Source organism: Lutra lutra, chromosome 2, assembly GCF_902655055.1.
Source record: "Lutra lutra chromosome 2, mLutLut1.2, whole genome shotgun sequence".
Lineage (NCBI taxonomy): Eukaryota > Metazoa > Chordata > Mammalia > Carnivora > Mustelidae > Lutra > Lutra lutra.
The window spans coordinates 25,984,078-26,003,558 of NC_062279.1; the positions used below are offsets into that span (position 1 = coordinate 25,984,078).

A 19,481-nucleotide genomic window follows, 5' to 3' on the forward strand; every position below is an offset into this window, starting at 1 on the left:
CAGGAAAACCCTGGATGGGGGTCTGAACACCTGGTTTCTAGTCCAATTTAATGACTTCCTCAAGGTCAGAATTCTGATTTCTATATTTTATAGAATATATTCTATATTTTCCATAACATCTGTTATGAATCATAGTAATTCCTAACCTTGAATATTGCTTTACATTTTAAATATGTATCTTACATCATAAAATTACTTAAGGGAGTCTCAAGCTTCCTGAGTATTAGGAAGACAGAAACAGTGTCACTCTTCCATAGATGGAGCCCAATATCAAGATATCAGGTAAATGGCAAAGTATGATTTAGAGCATCAATGAACACTTCTCACTCCAATTGCTTCTACTGAATGCAGGAAGCTATAAATGTGTATTTAGTAAACTGAGCAATTCACTAAGTGAATTTTAATATGTGAGTGAGAGAAATATACATTTTCTGAGCAGTGCTGTATGCTCTAAGGTAATTGTTTAGTAATGGGGCACCTAGGTGGCTCAGATGCTTAAGCATCTGACTCTTGATTTTGTCTCAGGTCATGATGTCTGGGTTGTGAGATTGAGCTCCATGTCAGGCTCCATGCTCAGCGTGGAGTCTGCTTGTCTCTCTCCCTCTGCTCCTTCCTCACTTGTGCGTGCTCTCTCTCTTTCTCTTTCTCTCTCTCTCTTTCAAATACATAAATAATTTTTTTAAAGCTAATTGTTTAGTACCAACCCAAAATCACACTTGGGGTATCCAAGTTCCTGAGTTATCCCCTGCCATCTTGATAAATTTCCTTCCACCTTTTGATTGAAACATCCAGAGGTCAAGTAGGTGTGAATGACCCCATGCTCCTTACTTCTATGATCAAGCTGAACCAATCAGAATTTTCTCCTAAAAATTTGGAATTAGGTTGCAGAGAGATGCCATTGGTCATTAGAATCAGTTAGCAAACATGGAAACAAACCGAGTTGCACACAAAGTAGAGTACTTAGATATAAGATCAGTTAACTCTTTTTTTTTTTTTTTTTTTTGACAGACAGAGATCGCAAGTAGGCAGAGAGGCAGGCAGAGGGAGGGGGGAAAGCAGGCTCCCCACTGAGCAGGGAGCCCAATGTGGGGCTCGATCTCAGGATCCTGGGATCATGACCTGAGCCGAAGGCAGAGGATTAACCCACTGAGCCATTCAGGCACCCCAAGATCCATTAACTCTTAATTGAGATGTCCCAGGACACACCTGGTTTCTAACCACCCTGAGAAATTTTATTTTTTGTTGTTGCTTATTTTATTTTTTAAATAACTGATGTATAATTAACAAAATTATAAGGTCTTTAAAGTGTACAATGTGATGATTGATATATGTGTATGTTGTGACAAGATTGCTCGAATTGAGGTAATTAACATATCTATCGCCTACAGATTGATTGGTGAGAACATTTAAGTTCTACTTTCTTGGAAAATTTTAATTATACAGTACAGTGTCATCATCAACTAGAGTCACCATGTTATAAGATCCTCAGACTTTATCTTGTAACTGAAAGGTTGTATTCTTTTACCAGCTTCTTCTTTTTTTGCTCAGCCCAACAGTCATTTTCCTATTTTGTTTCTGTGAATTTGATTTTCTTTTCTTTTCTTTTCTTTTTTTTAAGATTCCACATGTAAGTGTTACCATATGGTGTTTGTCTTTCTCTGTCTGGCTTATTTCACTTAGCATAATGTCCTCAAAGTCTATCCATATTGTTGCAAATGACAAGATTTCCTTATTTTTTAAGGCTAAATAATATTCCTTTGTATATATAGCTGACTCTTATACAACATGAGTTTGAACTCTGTGGGTCTGCTTACACTCAGGTGTCTTATAGTAGTAATATAAATGTATTTTCTCCTTTTTATGATTTTCTTAACTTTTTATCCAACTTACTTCATTGTAAGAATACAATATATAATACATATACAAAACATGTGTTAACTGTATATGTTTTTGGTAAGAATTCTGGTATATATTAGGCTATTAAGTTTTTGAGGAATCAAAAGTTATATGGTTATATGCAGATTTTTTTGGGTTGGGGGTTGGTGCCCCTACACTGCTCAAGGGTCAATTGCATATATCACATTTTCTTTATCCATTTATCTATCTATAGACACTTAGGCTGTCTGAGTACTTTTAAATACTCATTGAATCACATGAGATGTATATCTTTTTTTTTAAAAGATTTTATTTATTTATTTGAGAGAGAGAGAGAGAGTGAGGGAGAGCATGAGAGGGGAGGGTCATAGGGAGAAGCAGACTCCCTGCTGAGCAGGGAGCCCAATGTGGGACTCAATCCTGGGACTCTGAGATCATGACCTGAGCCGAAGGCAGTTGCTCAACCAGCCGAGCCACGCAGGCGCCTGAGATGTATATCTTTATAATAACATCTCCCTTCTCAATTCTTTCAATCAGTCCACAAGTTTTATTTGATAAATAAAGGACTTCCAGTTCTTTGGCACCATAAAATTCTTGTAAAAGAGAGGTTAAATAAGTTGTTAAAAATCCCACAACAAAAAGACACGAGATAAAAAATGGCGATAATGGGAGTCATTATTTCCCAAAACAAAGAAATATTGATAAGAATGATAGTCATTGATAATAATGGATTCTTAAACATCCAAGTTCTGTAAGAGTGGGAAGGAGGAGGGGCGCCTGGGATGCTCAGTGGGTTAAAGCCTCTGCCTTTGGCCCAGGTCATGATCTCAGGGTCCTGGGATGGAGCCCTACATCGGGGTCCCTGCTCAGCGGGGAGCCTGCTTCCCCCTCTCTCTCTGCCTGCCTCTCTGCCTACTTGTGATCTCTTTCTGTGTCAAATAAATAAATAAAATCTTAAAAAAAAAAGAGTGGGAAGGAGGAAAATGATTCAGTTTTACCTCAGAAAATGTGTATCAATTGAAGTTTAATAGCCAAGATGAGTGAGTAGTTTCCTTCCTCAAGATACGGCAGTTACAGTTTCCTCCATTTACTTTCTGTGTATGTGTTTCTCAAGTTCCGCATCTCCAAGGGGCAGGTATTGGCTAGATGAGCACTTCACCTTAAGGTGAAGCAAACTGTTATCTTCAATGGTAGAGATAAGAAACCTCTGCCAGTAGTATGTTGAAGTAGGAGAACAGAAGCTTTCTTTTAATCAGTCTTTGAAGCCACTTCCAGTACTGATTTATATGTCTATGGTTTATCACTAATGTAATTATGCTTCTGGAATGGATTATGTTTTAATTTTAGAATTCCTTGGCCTTGGTCACGATTTTATGACTACCTTAAGCCTTACTCAAGGGCATAATTTTTATAAAGCAATCAAGTGCAAACATTAGGTAAAGCCAAGGGTCATTCATCCTCTCCTCTTCTTTCTGCAAGCAGTACTTTTATGGAGCTTTCAGAATCTGTAGGGGAGTGCACAAAACAATTTCCTTTTACTGCTGGAACTGCTTCTCCTATCAGACTGTTCATTAATTATGCCAATTATATTTTGAACGGTACTAAAAGGTGCAAAGGGTAAAATGTGAATCAGTGTATAATTTTAGTACTTGACTTTGTCCAGAATTTTACATCCCTTTAGGGTTATTTCTGCTCAAAACAAAGTATCTATAAAAATTATCTATATTATTATTTTTATTTCTAAGCTACATATATTGAATTCCTCAGAAGTAGCATCCATGCAGATTTTAATAGGATCTTTTATATTCAAAATATGCATATGCTTTATAATAAGATGAATGTATTAAAAATAAGAGACTCTTCAAAGTAAATGTTGAGCAAAGGAATAAAAGGACATTCATGTACCCACCACTCAGCTTAAAAATAGAACATTACAGTAACCTGAAGTCAGCTTTGCCAGATTACATTTCTCTATATTGACCTAGAGATAATCACTATCCTCTTCCTGAACTGTGTACCCATTATTCCTTTGCTTCCCTTTATAATTTACCCATTTTTATGTGTATTTTAACAAAATATTGGTTAGTGTTACTTGTGTTTGAATTGTGTAACTATAGAGTCACTATATATTTTTAAACCTTTTTTTTTTTTTTACTTAGAATGACTTAAGATTTATCCATGTTGTTTTATGTAACATGCTACATAGGTTCATTCTCTATACTATTCATTATTGCTGTTGTATAAGTATCAGACTGTATGAGATTTTTTTTTAAATTTGTTGATAGACATTCAGGTTATTTGAAATTTGTGGCCATTACAATCAATGTTGCTATGAACATTCCTCTATCAACCTTCTCTTGCCACATGTGAAAATTTCCTCTAGGGAAGAAATTCTCAAATTCTCCATGGAGTAAAACATGCATATTCATCTATTGTACTGGAGTAAATAGTTGGATCTGCTCACAGGAGGAGGTGACTAGCTCCTGGGTTCTAGCTGCCTTCTGCTGACCCTGATCTTTCCCCTTGAGGGCTGAAGTGGACAAGTCCTCAGGCACACACAGAACCTATTCATGGTATTAATATGCTGGACTGATACCCAGGAGTGAATTCTAACATCTAAGGAGATTATCATCTTAATTTTTTTGAATAATGCCAAATAGTTTTTGAAAACATTTACATCAAAGTAGCAGTGGGAAACAGATGTTACAGTTAAATAAGGGTAATTGAAAGTAACATAATAAATAGTAATTTAACATTATTAACTTAATAACAAATCATTTAAAGTACTAGGGAGAGAAAAGAGGAAGGCAAAGCACCTAGGGTCTCAGAACCTTCAGGGAGTTATTCCTCAGCATAGGCCTAAAGGGAAGGGACAAGGAGAGTGAACTGTTACAGAAACCTAAGGGACAGTCGCTATAGGGGAGAGCTACCTGCCAGTATCTGTGCCCTTAAGCAGGGGAGCACACCTGGATGCTGAGGCCCAGCTCACCTCCTCACACCTCATATCACGCCCACATCTTGCACTGGCCATGTAACATGGAAATTTATATAAATAGTTTTTTTCTGAATTGGAACTGCCTTTGCATTTCTAAATTAAAACACAATTTGTATTTAGCTGGATTTGATTTTGGGGAGGGGTGGAGCAGAGGAAGAGAGAGAATCTCAAGCAGGCTCCACACCCAGGACAGATTCTGATGCGGGTCTCCATCTCAGGAACCCAAGATCGTGCCCTGAGCTGAAATCCAGAGACAGACGCTTAATCAGTTGAGCCACCCAGACATCCCATAGCTGGATTTGATTTTTAAATGTTTGTTTTGGATTTTTGCTTTTATGTTGAAGAGGGTATAAACCTGTAATTTTCTTTATTATAATTTCCTGGGTTTTTGTCATGGTCTATGAGGCATAAAACACTTTTCCTCTTTCTTATTGTCTGGAAAAGTTTGTAGAAGACTGAAATCATCTGGTTCATAAATGTTGGGTAGAATATCTGCATTGGCCTGATGCTTTCTTTTATGGGAGATTATCCAACAATATTTTAATTGATGGAGAACTATTCAAATTATCATTTTCTTAAGTTACTTTTGAAATTATTAGCTGCTTTTAAATTTTTTCTCTAAGTTATCCATTTCACAAAATTGTTAACATTTATTACCATGATATTTGTTCAAACATAGAGTTACTTTTTAATCCATCCCCACTTTGTGTGTTTTTCTATCTCCCTCTTCATTTTTTGAAATTATTTGTTTCATCTCTCTCTCTCTCAACTGGGATCAGTCTTGCCAAATAATTTTATTGGTTTGATTATGCTCCTAAGCAAGCTAATTTTGGGTTTCATTCATTATCTAGATATGTTTTGATGCCATTAATTTTTATTTTATTTTTATTTATTTTTTTGAGTTTTTATTTTTATTTTATTTTATTGCTTTTTAAATAATTAACATATAATATATTATTTGTTTAGGGGTACACTTCTATGATTCATCAATCTTACACAACTCCCAGCTTTCAACACAACACATAACCTCCCCAATATCCATCACCTAGTTACTCTAATTCCCTATCCCTTTCCCCTCCAGCAACCCTCAGACACTTCCTAAGATTAAGAGTCTCTTATGGTTTTTCTCCCTCTCTGGTTTGGTCTTATTTCATCATTTCCTCTACTTTCATGTGAGTTTTTTTCCCCCGTTCTTGCTTACTTTTTTAAACTTAGACATTTAGCTGATTGATTTTCTAGTAGCATTATCGTATCATTCAGTGCAAAGAATAATTAGGTATTTTTTAATTTCCAGAAATTTTTTCTTTCACCAATGAGATTAAATTTGCCTTTTTGGTAATATTCTTGTTGTAGTTTTTGTTATTATATTTTTGGTACTTAATTGTATTTTTACTTACTTTCACTTTTATGAGAAAATGTTTTCTATATGAAATGAATTATTTGATATTACCAATGTATGAATTATATGACATCCTTCTTGTTTTTGCTTTTTAATATGTACATGAAAGGCCTGTGTGTGGGGCACCTGGGTGCCTCAGTGGGTTAAGCCTCTGCCTTCGGCTCTGGTCATGGTCTCAGGGTCCTGGGATCAAGCCCCACATCAGGCTCTCTGCTCAGCAGGGAGCCTGCTTCCCCCTCTCTCTCTGCCTGCCTCTCTGCCTACTTGTGATCTCTCTCTCTCTCAGTCAAATAAGTAAATAAAATCTTAAAAAAAAAAAAAAGGCATGTGTGTTCTTCAATTTTGGGATGCAGTGTTCCATATATTCCCACAGATGTTTTTGAAAAAATCCATTTTTCTTTTGACAATTTTTTTTTCTGTAGTTGGTCTGCAATTATTGTAAGCTATGTATTAAAATCTCCCCCCCTTTTTTTTTCATTTTGAAGTTACACCATTAAGTACATCCAATTTCAGAATTGCTATATATTCCTGATGATTTTAATTTTTATTAATAATTAATGACCCTCCTATTCCTAATAATTCTGAAAGTCTGTACTGTATGGTATAATTTCAGCTATTCCTTTATCCTCATTATTTGGTACAGTCAATGTTTGTTTAGATTTACCCACATGTTGATCACTTTCTTGACTAGCTTTTTTCTTTTTTTTTTTTGCCTCATTTCATACTAGTTCATTTTTTCTTCTTCCTGAAATCTATCATTTATAAGTTCCTCTTCCAAATGTTTTAGCCTTATATTATTAGTATGTTTTTAATTTCCCCTTGATATTGAAAGATAGTTCAAGTAAGGTATATAACATTAACCTGTTTTTTTTTTTTTAAGATTTATTTATTTATTTATTTGACAGACAAAGATCACAAATAGGCAGAGAGGCAGGCAGAGTGAGAGGAGGAAGCAGGCTCCCTACCAAGCAGAGAGCCCGATGTGGGGCTCGATCCCAGGACCCTGGGACCGTGACCTGAGCTGAAGGCAGAGGCTTTAACCCACTGAGCCACCCAGGCGCCCCTAACCTGTTATTTCTTAAGCAACTGAAGATATCATGCTGCTATTTTAATAGCTTCACTTTTGTTGTTGAGAAACAAGCTGTCTGCCTAAATGTCATTCTGTATTAGTAAACTGCTTTCCTTTATTATAAGGACTTTCCCTGGTGTTTTGTGTTTGAAAGCCTCACTATAATGCATCTGAGCACTGATTTCTATTTATCTCATTTGGTTTTTAGTCTTCCTGGTTCCAACAATTGGTGGGTTTTTTTTTTCCCTCAGCTTTTAACATTCTAAGCCAATATCTGTTCAAAATGCATCCTCTAATTTATATTTGATTTTTTTTCTCTTTCTGCCATGCTTTTTGAGCTTCATCCGTATTTTTACATAATTTTTCTTTTTTTTTCTATTTTCTTTTTAAGATTTTATTTATTTATCTGACACAGAGAGAGATCACAAGCAGGCACAGAGGCAGGCAGAGAGGGGGGGTGGGGAAGCAGGCCCCCTGCTGATCAGAGAACCCAACGTGGGGCTGGATCCCAGGACCCCAGGATCACAGACCGGAGCAGAAGGCAGAGGCTTCAACCCACTGAGCCACCCAGGCGCCCCTTACATAATTTTTCTATGCTGCATCCTGTTATGTCCTTCAGAAGTATATCTTCTGCCTCAGACATTCATTTTTAGCTATGCTTAAACTACTGCCTGATTAGTCAATAGAATTTCTATCATTGATAGTTCTATTATTATATTTTAGAAGTTTTTAAAGTTATTTCCTGTTAGTTTCTAATACACGCAAGCAGTTTTATAATTTCTTATCTCATTATTGTACTATTACCCACTTATATTTCCTTAAACATTCTAGAGATATTTTATATCTTTACCTATTTCATTCCATTGTCCAGTCTTGCCGTGTGTTTTTTCTTCCTTTTCTCACTTACATTGATTTGTTTCTACATTCACTTCACAGTTTTTTTCAAACTCATGTTTATGAAGCATAGTTTGAAATGGATTTCTCTAGTCTAGAGTATTTTCTTTTTTGTGTTATGAGCACTGTGCTTTGCATTACCTACCCAGGACAAATTTAAATTTAATTCTCAACTTTTTTTTTTTTTTTTTTTTTTGGTGGAGGTGAATTATGAATCCTAGCCCAAACCCACTTGAGAGCCAGAATTTCTTATAAATTATAAGGGAGGCTTTATTTTCCCCTGTTCCCAAGGGAATGCCTTTATTTCTTTACCACGTTTCTTTGAGAGGTCAGTCTCTCTACTTCCATCTAAGTCATTCTGAGGAGAGTTGCTTTTGAGGACTCCTAATTTGATATGAGAATTGTGCATTTGATGCATTTTGTAAGCCTCAGCTTTTGTCTCCTGCTGGATGTGAGACTTCAAAGGATCAATTATATGGATAATACTGATAGAGATAAAAATCTGTGTCTTTTTTTTTTCCTGTATTACAAGTGATTTTGGAATGATTTACAGTGAAGAAAGATGATTCCTCTCTCTTATATATTATTCAGGGCATAGCACCTCTGGAGCCCTCACAACTTCTGCAGGGATAACATTTCAGAACCAGGAGAAATTATTTACATGATTGATTTCTGGCATTTCTAGGGTGTAGAATTTTGTATATTATAAAAAAGATGACAAGTTACAGGAAATTAACAGATATAAACCTCACCATTTTAGACTGCAAAAAAATCATCAACTCATATAAGACAGAAGACATTTTTAATTTATTAAGTTTACTACTTAGCATTTGAAAATATGTGTTCTCTTTATTATAATTCATTTTTCATGAACCTATAGTGCCTTCCTTCTAAAGCTAAACTTTTTATGAATTGAGAAGAATAAGAGAGGAAAGTTTATTAAGTTTGGGCCATCAATAAACTTGACACTTAGCAAAGCATTCTGTCTGGGTATTGTTACAGTAGAATTACATCCTTTTCATTTGAATACTGCTCATTTCTTCATTTGAAAACCTGGTCAGCCTTTAGCAACTCTCTGCCTTGCATTAAACTTTGCCCTTTTCTTATTCTATTTTGAGATCCTTACTCCTAAGAGGAAGACACTAACAACATCTATATATGAATTTAGAAATTCTCTTGTCTCTTTTTTCTTTAAAAATGTTATTTATTTATTTATTTGAGAGAGAGAGAGAGAGGGAGAGAGAGAGAAATGGGGGAGGAGCAGAGGGAGAAGGACAAGCAGACTCTGCACTGAGCACAGAGCCCATCCGGGGGCTTGGTCCCATGACCCTGAGATCATGACCTGAGTGGAAATCAAGAGTGGCGTGCTTAACTGACTGAGCCACCCAGGCACCTCTCTGTCTCTTTATAGAGGAAAACACAACAGGAGGCAAGCAAAGTCCATCAAAAGATAATGGTGGCCAACAGTACTGAAAAATAATTATGGGAAGCTGACAGACCTAAGTAATCATGTAATTGCTGATATGAATTCCTACTTTCTTCATTTGGAGTCTTTTTTTTTGAGAAAGATTTGTTAGTGTATATCAGTTTTGCTGAGTTTTCTCAAATCTAAGATTCATAATAACTATTTAGAAAATAAACGAAACCAACTATACCAGTTTTAAAATGATTACTGAGAAGTTTGGGGTTCTTATTAAAAATTCCACATTGTGCAAGAGGTATATATATTCTGAGGAATATATATGAGTTGGAGAAAGGGGGGGAGAATCCTCCATCTATAAGGACAGTCTCAATGAGGTAAAGTTGACCTTATAAAAAGCACTCAAGTGAGTTTTTAAAAATGATTCATTTATTTAGAAAGCAATGAACAAAGCAAAAGAGAACTTAGTGGGTTTCTAGAAGCTAGAACCTAGTAAGCTTCAAAATTTTAAAGGAAGTTCACATCAGTACTGGAATTACTGGGAAGAATATCTGATGCTTAGTTCTTTGAAGTGAACTTTCCCTCCAAGTGCAGGATTTTCTTTTGTTTTGTTCTATTTTGTATTTTTTTTTTCTCTTATTTGTACTATCAGCCTCCAGCCTGGAGTCAACATCCTGTGAACAAGTGTTCCAAAGACCCAATAGATATGATCTATTTAACTTTTTAAATTTTTGTTTCTTATATGGCACTTAACATTTCATATTACCATGGATTGTTGGTTTTTAAGAACACTACAATTGATATTTTATATAGCAGTTATCTTGTCTAGAATTGGATTACTGTGCTTTTCCTACTCTATTTAATGGTTTATTTGTAGGGAAAAAACAGTTTACATGTTTATCAATAACTTAACTTTGCATAGTATTTGCCACTTACAAATCACTTTACATTCATTACTTGTTTAATATTTAAATCAAACCTTTAAGTTAAGATAGACAAATATTGGATTTCTAAAACATTGGACTAAAAGATTATTCATTCATTTTTTTTTAATTTTATAGGTAAGGAATTTTCATGAGCAGAGTTAGTTTGTGGACATATTAGCATAATTTTAGGTTTTAATGGGGATGCCTTGAAGACATAAAAGATTTATCAGGAACAAAGTTAGCATAACACAGAGCAGATAAGTGCATAAAGCCAAGACTTCCGAGTTTAATATCCTGTATTCTTTTCCACATTATCATGCGGTCTTCTGTCCTTTTTTTGTGGTTTGGGGTGTTCCTTCGTTTGTTTGTTTTAAATTTCTAGCAACAGCTTCTTGATTTATTTGATTAATCTGGTCTCTCTGTAATAGGCTATGACTTATTTCCTCAACTTGATATATTTTTAAATTTCATTTACCAGGTAGAAAATTGAATATCTCTCACTATTTTTGAAAACTACTTGTTGACCTCAATTTTGGTTTGGAGCATATAATAGGAAGTGGGGTTAGGAACATTTGGACTGAAAACCCCAAATTCTGACCTTTTGCTTGAACTGACTTTCTTAAGTGCACAGGAAATTTCTTAGAAAATTTATTTCCAAATGAACCAAATTACTTTCACAGAGATGGCACAGTCCTAACTGTGTATGGTGAATGTAAAATAAAGTAACCCTTATTTTTAAGTTTCTAATTTTTAAATAGCAAGTTTGCCATTAAATATCTTCGGAAGCATTTATTTATTCTATAAAAATAATCTAATAATAAACCAAAGTGAAACAACCTAACTTTTATAGTTTCAGATATCAACACCTCAATTTTAATCAAGGGGAAAACCCAGTTCGTATTATGATATTGTGTTCATATTCTTACCCCATGAGTGGCTTTGTGGAAAAAAAAAAGTCATTTAATTTAAAAAATGTTGCTTTTCATATATGGAGAAGGATAACATGTAATTCAGACTACAAATATAAATAAAAATAATAAAGTCTTGGTAAGAAAGAACAGGACACACAAAAAAAGAAGGTAAATTACAAAAGAATTAGAGTAAATTGTTTGAGTTGGCTGAGCAAACTCAAGTAAATCTGTTAAAAATTAACTTAATGGTATGAGGAGCCCATGGCTGAGATTCCATAGTGCCAAGATGCTTCTACTCTTCTACCTTTGGAAAATGTGTAGTTAGCATAGAAAAATATTCACATGACTTTTGTGTTTGTTTAGTTGTATTCAGTGGCAAAACAAAGCAGGGAGGGGAAATAATTTTTATTAAGGGCTGGTTGTGTTCCTTTATAACCATAAATTTATCTAGTGTTCATAATGGAAATAGAGACATGATCATCCACATATATAGATTAGTAAATTGAGTGTCACTGGTTGGCAGGAAGCCAACTCTGCAATATGAATTAGCACACAGGAATTGTATTAAGGAATGCTCTTAGGGTTAATAATTGTATTGAAGGGACAAAAGTAGATGGGCAGGTAGACAAGTTAGGCAGTAGCATAGCCTTGGTTGACATCAGGAGACTCTCATAGCTGGAAGAGCGATTCAGAGGTGTCCTGAGTTAACATAAAGGGTTTGGGTCCTTATATCATTGTACTGACCAGTCTTTGGATGGTGGCCACCCTTGCAAGAAGTGATATGACCTTGAGCAGGTAAAGAGGTTCTCTACAGCTAAGGGTGATTCTTGGAGAGAGTTGACAGGTGAAATTTCTCAGTTGGCAACCTTCTCAGGTGCTAGGGAATTTAATCCTTTAGCCTTAAAAGAAATCCAATTGTTACAAAACAGCATCCCATGCATTGCTAGGATTCACTTGCTTCATATAGGCTCTATAATTTATACCTTCAAGATTCTGCTAGATTTCTTTTCCTGGGAGAAACTGATGAGAGGAAGGTGAATGGAACAGGGAACCATCCTGTGTTGCCATAGCTGTTTACAGGGCTGTGACTGATACTCATTAATATCCCTCCTCCACTGTTCATTCTAGATTTTTTTCACCCTTGGCTATAACCTCTGTTGGTCTAGGCATCTTATCTGGTGAGGTTAGCCAGATCTTCATCCCTGAGAAATCTAAATTTTTGGTTCTTACGGCTTTCTTAGGCTGCAGCTTCTACATTTGCCCATTTACCTTCAAAATTGGACAAATGAGTCCTAAGGATGTCCAAGTGGATCACATGGGTGCTAAAGGGATCTGGTATACAATAGTAGCCAGACCTCCTCATGATGACCAGGGCCAAATATCTTCCCTAAGGTCACCCCAGGAAGATGATTCTTTTTATTTATTCTTTTAGCAAGTAGAGTCTAAATTTGCTGATTTCCAGGTGCAGTTTGATATCATTGCTGTGACCATCTCTGTGGCAGCATTCCCTCTTTGGGTATTAGGACTTGTAAAACCCACAGAGCTCAGAGTTGCAGAGAAAAAACAAACAACAAGAACAAAACAAAACAAAATAAAAAAAGCCAAGATCATTGAATGTCTTACTGGAAATTGTTGGTATATGAAGCTACTTCTAGGTCTAGATTCCAAGACTTAAGTATTTTACCTGGTAGAGGACACAGCACCATACCATGGTTACTAATTTAATGAGTATCCATAGCCTGGAGGAGGATGCCTCTTGTGCATTAGCCATACCTTCATTAGGTATGGCTATTACTCTATTAGGGCACTCTATTAGGGCAGCTGCTTCTGAATAGTACACTGTGTTAGGAACTATACACCCATCCCTTGGCTTTCCTATTACAAAGTGGGTCCTTTGGTTTGATGTCATAAGAGTTTGTGATTGTTGGAATCAGGAATTTTTTAAACCCTTGCCTAACAGTGCTAACTAATGCCCTGCTGGCAGGGAAAGTGAACCCATGTTCAGAATATGACAATCCCTGTGGGTATAAATTGCTGTCTCAGAGTAGAAGAAGTACACTGTCATTAGTGCCAAGTATCTGGTTCTACTCCTTGAGGGATGGCTCTCTATTAGAAGCCTCAGAGTTAACCTCTTGCTGGCACACTGGACATTCATCAGCAGCAGTAGATAAGTCAGGCTTGATGAGCAGGAGCCCCTTCTGTCAGGCCCATGTGTAGTCTCCATTACTGTCACCTGGGTTTTCCATTCATGTGCTCCACTGGGGTGGCTAAGGGCTGGCTGGCACATATCGTCTATCCAGGTAATTCTGTCTACGTAATTTAGTAATGCCTCCTTACTAGATGTTCTCAGTAAAGTCCACTAGATGGACATTAGCACACAGTAACAGTAATATTCAACCTTGTGACCACATATGTCCATCAACCCACTTTTCCCCACTATTCCATCTTGTCTCTGGTCAAATGTCTTAGCTTCTTACCACTGTACATGAGTTGCTATATATTCTAAACAAAGGACACTTCTAAATGATAAACTAAATGATAAACCACCCAAAACTCTACTAAGAGGATTTCTTCTCCCCACTATCTCTCAAATTTATCCACAACCACAGCTATCACAACACATTCATGAACTAAGTTTTGGGTTCTTCCTTTGTTGGTTGGTGTATAATATTTTCCTGAAGATGGAATGGCCTTGTTCCAAAATCTTGGGAGTATATTGTGATTTTCCCATTGGGTCTTGCCAGAAATGCTACACAACATCCTTTCCCACTACTGGTAGATCTAATAACTTAGTCATCTGACTCAGGAGATACTTGTACCTTAGCCTGGACTTTCCATGCTCTGGACTCTATCCAGTCTTGACAGCATTTAATCACTTGGTGTGTGGGTCATATTATTACTCCCTGATATGAAATATCTGAATTTCAGAATCCAAAGGGACCTACCTAGACATTTTGGGTCCTTCCTCTTTGGTGGTCTGTCCCTGGGGCAGGGTGTGGACTTGGGCAAGGCAGCTCTCTTCAGATGATAATAAATCCAGGAAAGGACTTGCAGCAAAGATCAGTTGATGGATAACCTTTGAGCTGCTAGGAAAAAAATACTTGCCCCAAAACAGAGATCTGGGTAGAAGAGCATAGCATAGAATTCATGACACTGAGGATAAGAGTGTAAGTTGCTCATGATCACAGTGCCAGACACAAGGTTGGAACTATGATTTTGCTTTGCTCCAAAGTCCACTAGATCATGATGAATTAACTCTCATGTTCAAAGAGACCTTGTTTAACTTGCCATCATTGCACATATATTTCTGTTGTTTGCATTTATTTAGTGCTTATCATAGATAAGTACAACATTTTAGCCATTTGAAGTCATATGCATAAATAAAATTAATTGTACACGTGAATCTCTAGGTGAGACCTACTTATTTTATTTTTCTGAATGAGAATTTCATATCCTTTGCACATATTCAAAGTATTCATTTTAACCAATAAAATGAACAAGGTTAAATCTAGTAAACATTATTCTGCCTGATTTTGGCACTTCAAAAATGAATTATAGCTAAGGATAATAGTGCTTGTGGAAGCACAGACAAGCAAATACAGTGATCTCCCAGGGCAGACATTTTAAATTATTTAACTTTTTGAAATATAGGTAATGAAATGGTGACTTGCCTCATTTTTTTCCTTACAAGAGAGATAATGATTTCCTTATAGGAGCTCATAATGTGGCAAATGTCTGAAGGAAATGGCATAATGGAAAGTGAATGCATTATAGTGCTTCTTTGTCTCATTTCTGGAAAAAAAAAAAAAACATTGTGACAAATTATACTCATTTCACAGTTTATCCAGACATTCTGGCAAGGAATAGAATAATTATTTCCATTAATGCCAAGTATTTTCTGAAGACGGATATAAGTCAGTTCACCTTAATTTTATATTTTATTACAAAACCTTTAGAAAAAGGGAAAGATTAAATTCATATAAGAGGGGCGCCTGGGTGGCTCAGTGGGTTAAAGCCTCTGCCTTAAGATCAGGTCATGATCCCAGGGTCCTGGGATCGAGCCCCGCATCGGGCTCTCTGCTCCACAGGGAGCCTGCTTCCCCCTCTCTCTCTGCCTGCCTCTCTGCCTACTTGTGATCTCTGTCTGTCAAATAAATAAATAAAATCTTTAAAAAAAAAATAAATTCATATAAGACATATACTCATAATTTGGTCCTCATGAGTAATTAAAAATGAAAAATGGGATTTTGAGTAAGACTTTTGATTCTTCTGTCAGCCAGTGTGTTCCTGTCAAGCAACAAGGGACCAATTTGATATGCACATAATTTTATTGTCAATTCGGTTTGCCATTTACAATGCAGTATAGAATGGATTTTTAAAAACATATTTTACTAAGAAGAATTAGATTGCATAATAGAATAATCTTTTACATATGTCAATCAAATGACCGGTAAAGCCATGAATCATTTTATATAGCAAACCATATGAATAAAATACAATAGTTTGAACACCCAAAGAAGAAAGAAAAAAAGTTAGAATCCTTTCACATTAATAAGTAAGATATCATTCTTTCCCTTCTGATGAAGTTGGCTATTTTTTTTCACCAACAATAACAATAATTAGCCTATTGTCTTTATTATTGCTGTTGTTGTTCGCATGTTGTACTGGTGGTACATCATTCTGCTTGCTAGATTTCAGGAAATCATTTTAGCAGTCCCTTAAGGTGCTTCCCTCAAGTGAAAGAAGGAGTATAGCATTTGACAGAAATAATTACACAGATAGCTTCACAAAAGTATGAAAATGATCTTCAGAGCTGCTACAGATGAGAGTTCGAAAAATACTTACTCGAATCAAAAGTGAGTATAAATTAATACATAGAGTCAGTAGTTTTTTTAAGATGAAATTAAGGAACATGTATTACATATATTTTAATTTAATCCTACCATTTCAAAAATACCAATTACTTGCAGTCTTTAGCTAGTTGAGACTTTTTACTATCTTCATGACAAGGAAAAAAGAATCTAAGCAGTCATATAGCTGTCCAACCTTAATACTCCATGTAGCACTATTTTAATGACATCTTAAGCTATCTGAAAAGAACATTTAATTTAACTAGGCCATTACATTAAAATAAAACAAGAGTTCTTAGTAGAAAGAATGTAGGTGTCGGTACAAGAACTACCTTGTTGGAATACCATTTCTCTACACATTTTCCATTAATTGATTTCTTGGATATCACAAAATAATATTGAATTCTAAATAGTTTGGGTAGCTTGATGGACCTTGACCATGTTATTAGTGAATATTATTCATTAATTGCTATTGACCATCCATTAAAAAATACAAGTATAAAAAAAGCTTTTGATTTTAACAAATAACTCAATTAAACATTTTTTCTCAGTTTATTCAGAGACATTACTACAAGTAAAGCTTTCTCACATTGTGACGAATTTGCATTATTTCATTTCATTATTCTCATTTACAATCATGCCATGTTGAAAGGACTTCTAGTAGAGTGTGGTAGGCTATTCACATAGCTGCTTTCCAATGAACTCTGAACTTTTTGCTTTGTTAAATGATTTCGCATATTTAACCTTCCCACTGGAAAATGGCTACCAAATGTGCTTTGGAAAGTCTACAGAGGAAAAGGTAATTTCAGTGTCTCTCAGCTTCAGGACAGGGAGAGAGAAGCCAGACTAACCTCTGAGAAGTATTCTCTAAATTGTCCATTGCAAGCCTTCCCCCAAGATCCTCATGGGAGTTTTGTTTTTCCTATTCTAATCTAGGAGTACAACAAAATAAAGCAGCACTGTCACATTGCTGGGAAGACCAAAATTTCCTTACCTTAGGTATCACTGTAGCAATAGAAAATAAACAATTAGGGAAGGATACAGTACTTCATAGAGTTGTTTCCTTGCATTTGAAAATCAGAAATGAAGTCATTCATTCCAATAATACTAACAGAGGTAATGAAATAAAAAATAATGGGGTGGGGGCGCACCTGGGTGTCTCAGACAGTTAAGTGTCTGCCTTCGGCTCAGGTCATGATCCCAGAGTCCCAGGATCGAGCCCCACATCAGGGAGCTCAATGGAGAGTGTGCTTCTCCCTCAGCCTCTCACCCCACTCATGCTGTTTCTCTCTGTCTTGCTCTCTCTCAAATAAATGAATAAGACCTTTAAAAATAATGATGAGCCAGAAATTATATGAAAATGTTTACTACAATTCTTTAATGACAATACCATGTTTCAGGAGTGGCGGAAGGTAGCATCTGAAAGGGTGAGTCAATTATGGATTCTGCCTGGACTATTTTTCAAATTATTCTGATCAGCTCTTTTAGCTGTCCATTGTATCTAATAAGCCATCCCAAAATTTATTAATTTACACCAATTTATTATTATCTCTCATCATTTTCTGGGTAGCTCTTAGTTGTTTCTTTTATACATATGCAGACAGATGGTGGCCAGGGCTGCAGTCATCTCAAGCCTGGACAATATCCAAGAAGACTCAGTCACATTACTAGTAGTGGAGCTGGCTACCATCTCAGAACTCACATTTTGTCAGTGAGAGTGCCTACAGATGGCCTCTCCATATGGCTTAGGCTTCTCCTCCTAGCATGGAGAATATATTCCAGGAGGAAATTTCCCAACAGTGAGCATTCCAAGAGGCCCAGAGAGAAGATACAAGGATTTGGCCTTTTACAACCTATCTTCAGAAGTCACACAACATCATCCTGTTGGTCAACATAGTTGTAGGGTCCAAACAGATTCAGGAGAGTAAAGAAATAGACTTCATCTTTTGGTGAGTTCGTGGCAAGGTCAAAGAACACGTTGGATGCCCGATATTCTTTTAACAGTCATTTGAAAATACAATCTGACACAAATCGTAATTTTTCATCATGCTGATTACAGACCAGTTATAATATGTTGAGACTGAAGTTGAATACAACTTGATAAGAAATGGTAGCTTGACAAAATAGGAGTGCTCTTGTGAAAAAGTTATCAGTGATCATAATTGCCAATAATGGAGATTGCTGTGAAGCATTCAGCCCTCATGCATGCATTACATATCAGTTTCCACTGCATTCTGATAACATGAAAGACCAAACTACCTGCAATTCCCTTCAAAATTGCAGTATATATTACCATTACATACTAAAATTCCTCTTGCTAATAATGTTGAGAAACTTCTACTTCTTGCATTGAAGTTATAACTTCCTCTCAAGGAACACTCTTTTTTATCACCTTTAGAAACTCACATTTTCCTTTCCAGGTCTTATACTCTCTCATATTTTTAAATTAAGCTCAGTTTATCCTGCAATGTTGGTGAATCCAAATACAGACTTACTCTTCTTCTTCCAGGGAAGATGGGCAAAGGAGCAGTAGACACATACATAATGGTTCTTTAGCTCCCACTTAATGTTACCCTCCCTGAACTACATTTTCCCTCCAGATGAGCCCTGCCTATGCCAGCAATATCTTTATTTCTATGTTTTAAAATATTAACTACCCCCATAAGGGAGAAGAGTCACAATAAAATGGTTAAGACTATAATGAAATATAGTTATGCTGAAAATCGTGGTTTTCTACCTCAGACTTTGTGCATATTCTCCAAATATTCTCCAAAAATACACAGTTCCTGTGTGTAACCAAAGTATTACAAGTTTAGAGTTACATTAAAGTTTCCACTACTACTTTCTCTGATTCTGGCAATGCCATTCTTAATTTACACTGGCAATCCTGTGCCTAACTTGAATCCAAAGTTAAGATTCAGAGATATTAAAGTGATTATTTCATAAAATAGTTCAACTCTATCTTCCCAAGTAAGCAAAAATGTACATTAATTTCAGTTACAAGAACACAATCTATTCTGTGTCAGTTAAAATATTTACAGTTCCAAATACTGAAAAACCATCTTACACTTTTGAAAATAGTAATAAGAATTCAGAGCTCGTGTGACTCAATGGTCCAGGTGAAGCTGAAATGATATGTCCA

General features: G+C 35.9%; 1 long non-coding RNA gene across 1 annotated transcript in view; it reads left to right on the forward strand.

Annotated features, from left to right (window-relative positions):
- LOC125092266 (uncharacterized) overlaps positions 1-10,356 on the forward strand; it is a 139,972-nt gene extending 129,616 nt beyond the window's left edge. The window contains exon 3 of the long non-coding RNA XR_007124855.1: positions 10,305-10,356. This is a non-coding gene — a long non-coding RNA (uncharacterized LOC125092266). The remainder of the gene's footprint in view (positions 1-10,304) is intronic.
- Positions 10,357-19,481: the final 9,125 nt, after the last annotated feature.